Genomic DNA, 4,548 nt, shown 5'->3' with positions numbered 1-4,548 from the left:
AACTTTTAGTTTTATTGATCTTTGCTATTGTTTTCTTTGTTTCTATTTCATTTATTTCTGCTCTGATCTTTATGATTTCTTTCCTTCTGCTAACTTTGGGTTGTGTTTGTTCTTCTTTCTCTAGTTTCTTTAGGTGTAAGGTTAGATTGTTTACTTGAGATTTTTCTTGTTTCTTTAGGTAGGCTTGTATAGCTATAAACTTCCTTCTTAGAACTGCTTTTGCTGCATCCCATAGGTTTTGGGTCGTCGTGTTTTCATTGTCATTTGTCTCTAGGTATTTTTTGATTTCCTCTTTGATTTCTTCAGTGATCTCTTGGTTATTTAGTAACGTATTGTTTAGCCTCCATGTGTTTGTCTTTTTTACATTTTTTTCCCTGTAATTCATTTCTAATCTCATAGCGTTGTGGTCAGAAAAGATGCTTGATATGATTTCAATTTTCTTAAATTTACTGAGGCTTGATTTGTGACCCAAGATGTGATCTATCCTGGAGAATGTTCCATGCGCACTTGAGAAGAACGTGTAATCTGCTGTTTTTGGATGGAGTGTCATATATATGTCAATTAAATCTATCTGGTCTATTGTGTCATTTAAAGCTTCTGTTTCCTTATTTATTTTCATTTTGGATGATCTGTCCATTGGTGTAAGTGAGGTGTTAAAGTCCCCCACTTTGGATTGTGTTACTGTCAATTTCCTCTTTTATAGCTGTTAGCAGTTGCCTTATGTATTGAGGTGCTCCTATGTTGGGTGCATATATATTTATAATTGTTATATCTTCTTCTTGGATTGATCCCTTGATCATTATGTAGTGTCCTTCCTTGTCTCTTGTAACATTCTTTATTTTAAAGTCTATTTTATCCGATATGAGTATAGCTACTCCAGCTTTCTTTTGATTTCCATTTGCATGGAATATCTTTTTCCATCCCCTCACTTTCAGTCTGTATGTGTCCCTAGGTCTAAAGTGGGTCTCTTGTAGACAACATATATATGGGTCTTGTTTTTGTATCCATTCAGCCAGTCTATGTGTTTTGGTTGGGGCATTTAATCCATTCACGTTTAAGGTAATTATCGATATGTATGTTCCTATGACCATTTTCTTAATTGTTTTGGGTTTGTTTTTGTAGGTCCTTTTCTTCTCTTGTGTTTCCCACTTAGAGAAGTTCCTTTAGCATTTGTTGTAGAGCTGGTTTGGTGGTGCTGAATTCTCTTAGCTTTTGCTTGTCTGTAAAGCTTTTGATTTCTCCATCAAATCTAAATGAGATCCTTGCCGGGTAGAGTAATCTTGGTTGTAGGTTCTTCCCTTTCATCACTTTAAGTATATCATGCCACTCCCTTCTGGCTTGCAGAGTTTCTGCTGAGAAATCAGCTGTTAACCTTATGGGAGTTCCCTTGTATGTTATTTGTCGTTTTTCCCTTGCTGCTTTCAATAATTTTTCTTTGTCTTTAATTTTTGCCACTTTGATTACTATGTGTCTCGGCGTGTTTCTCCTTGGGTTTATCCTGTATGGGACTCTCTGCGCTTCCTGGACTTGGGTGGCTATTTCCTTTCCCATGTTAGGGAAGTTTTCGACTATAATCTCTTCAAATATTTTCTCTGGTCCTTTCTCTCTCTCTTCCCCTTCTGGGACCCCTATAATGTGAATGTTGTTGCGTTTAATGTTGTCCCAGAGGTCTTTTAAGCTGTCTTCATTTCTTTTCATTCTTTTTTCTTTAGTCTGTTCCGCAGCAGTGAATTCCACCATTCTGTCTTCCAGGTCACTTATCCGTTATTCTGCCTCAGTTATTCTGCTATTGATTCCTTCTAGTGTAGTTTTCATTTCAGTTATTGTATTGGTCATCTCTGTTTGTTTGTTCTTTAATTCTTCTAGGTCTTTGTTAATCATTTCTTGCATCTTCTCAATCTTTGCCTCCATTCTTATTCCGAGGCCCTGGATCATCTTCACTATGATTATTCTGAATTCTTTTTCTGGAAGGTTGCCTATCTCCACTTCATTTAGTTGTTTTTCTGGGGTTTTTTCTTCTTCCTTCATCTGGTACATAGCCCTCTGCCTTTTCATCTTGTCTATCTTTCTGTAACTGTGGTTTTTGGTCCACAGGCTGCAGGATTGTAGTTTTTCTTGCTTCTGCTGTCTGCCCTCTGGTGGTTGAGGTTATCTAAGAGGCTTGATGGGAGGCTCTGGTGGTGGGTAGAGCTGACTGTTGCTGTCCCCTTGTCCAATTTTAATGATAAATTAACAAGTGAGCAGTCACAGCCTGAGAAGTCATGATAACCAGGGGCTCATGTTCTCAGGGATGAAAGTCTATGTTATCTTGCCAAGTTAGCCCCTCAAGACCAGCAGAGCCACTAGCTGAGCATAAAAGGAATCTATCATGGGTAGCAAAGCAGGGAGAAGTATTTGTTGTGATCTCCAGACAAGCTGTAGTAAAGTTTGTCAGCCTTTCTTGTATAAGTTGCCTAGGAAAAGAAACCAATCAGACTCCTGGAAGAACTGTTCCAAGATGGGTAAAATTTCCTTACAAAGCAAGTGGACAGTACTGAGTTCTGTGGGCATGGCTTAGCTCCTTTCTTTAGGAGCAAAGCACTCATTCCCCCAGCTGCCTGGAGTCATTGGCTGCTGACACTCACAGCTCAGGTCCCCTCTGGAAGTGGTCTTGGCCAAAGGGCACTGCCCAGCCTGAGGTTATGTCCTCCCAAAGGCAGCCACATTTGAGTTAATGAGAAGATACAAAAGTTTCTTGCCTCAGTGAGGGACAACTCTGAAGGCCCATCCTAGCTTTACAGCTTCCTATAGTATCTGCTGACATTTATCATAACTACCTCACAGTTCAGCATCTACATCTGCCCAGTTCTGCTTTCCTCACTCCCTATGGCTGTTATTTCTAAGACACGCCCCAACAAACCTCCTTCCACAAATCTCTGACTCCAGGAATCTTGGCAGAAGACAAATCTGCATTATTTAAAACCCCAGAGTGATGAGTAGGTAAGAAGGTAGGAATTAACGATTTTATCCTCATCCTCCTTCATTTATAATTGCATCTGATTTTCATTAAACCCTTCTTTGGCTTTGTAGGAGAAAATATAAACAAGATCATTCTCTGCTGACCATTCTTCTTTTGGCTTATGCCTCTTGAGTTTGGAGATTCTCTCTTACCTGGTTGTCTCAAATCTATCCCTGAGTTTAAACACTTACCTATTTGAGGTGATTTTTCACAATATATTTTGTAGTCATCACTGGTCTTCTCTATGGCCACCTTTGGATACTTACAGCAGAGTTCCTCAAAGGACATTTTCTCTATGTCTATCAAGTAGGGAAAAACAGGAATGGAGTCTAGTTGCCCACTCTGGTTTCAAAGATTCATGTACTTTTTTTGAAGGCATTGCCTTTAAAATGTTATTTTAGTAGGACAATAGTGTTTTAATGGAATGTTTACACAGGGACACAAGTTTCCTAGGCCAAATTAGAAGCAAGATTACACAGCCTCCCCTGTCCTCCAGAATGGGGGCTTCTGCCCTTCTTGGGGACACCTGACCCATGGAGATTTTCTGCCTAAGGTATACTCGGGTAACTGATATGACTTTGAAAGAGGCACTTATTGTTAACACATATACAAGAAGTAATTCATCCAAATGAATACTGACCCCTTCAAACCCCGTCTATTATAGGGAGGAGCTGCGAATGCATTTCACATATTCTGCTACTGTGTCAAAGAATTTGATGCACATATGGATAGTAGATGGCAAATAACATGCTAGGACCTTTTTCTCTTTCTTGGCTCTGTCTTTGGGAATTACTTTCAAAATTAGACAATTCATATATCTGAATATCATAAATAGTTGTGAATCATTGTCCCTTGAGAGTGAATTATTTTTTCTAGGGGTAGCTATACATCGTTTCTAGGCATGCCTGGTGAATTGAGAGGGAAAGCCTTTTTGTATCCAAAATGAGATGGGGCAGTAAGACTGAGGCAGCAAGAGAAGTTTTAATGACGTATTAGGCAATGGCAGAATAGCAGTGCCTTGCCTACCAAGGTCAAAACACTCATTTGTGTTGTGAGTTCTGGGGTTTAGAGTAAGTCTAATCACACACAGCTCCCCTGGAACTCTCCAGGGCAGTCCAGTACTTTTTGAGGTTATACTGGTGGAGTCTAGAAGGAATATGGGGTGTGGCTTGTGAATGTCATTTGTCCCTATGCCAGCATTGTCATTGCCATCATTACCATCTCTCACCAGGGGAATCTGTAGTGGTAAGAGCAGTGGATTATTGCTGTAAAGAATCCAGGTTTCTAGTCCTGCATCAATCCCTCCCTTGTGGAGAAACCTTGAGCAAGTCTTCTTATGTCTCTGAGGCTCAGTTTCCCAACATGAAAGATGAGAGTATTCTGGCTCTGATGCTCAGTGAGTTTATGGGATTGTCTGAGTGGAGGCATCAGCCTACCTGGGAGTCAGGGCCCCAGCTTGGACAAATGCACAGGACGCCTTTTATCGGGTTAGACTTGCATTTCAAAAAAGCACTGGTGGAGAAAGTAATGGGGTGTGCTGAGGGGAGGGA

This window comes from Balaenoptera physalus, assembly GCF_965194825.1.
Source record: "Balaenoptera physalus genome assembly, chromosome: 1".
Classification (NCBI taxonomy): Eukaryota; Metazoa; Chordata; class Mammalia; order Artiodactyla; family Balaenopteridae; genus Balaenoptera; species Balaenoptera physalus.
The sequence above is the reverse complement of the archived record's forward strand: the minus strand, read 5'-3'. Positions refer to the sequence as shown.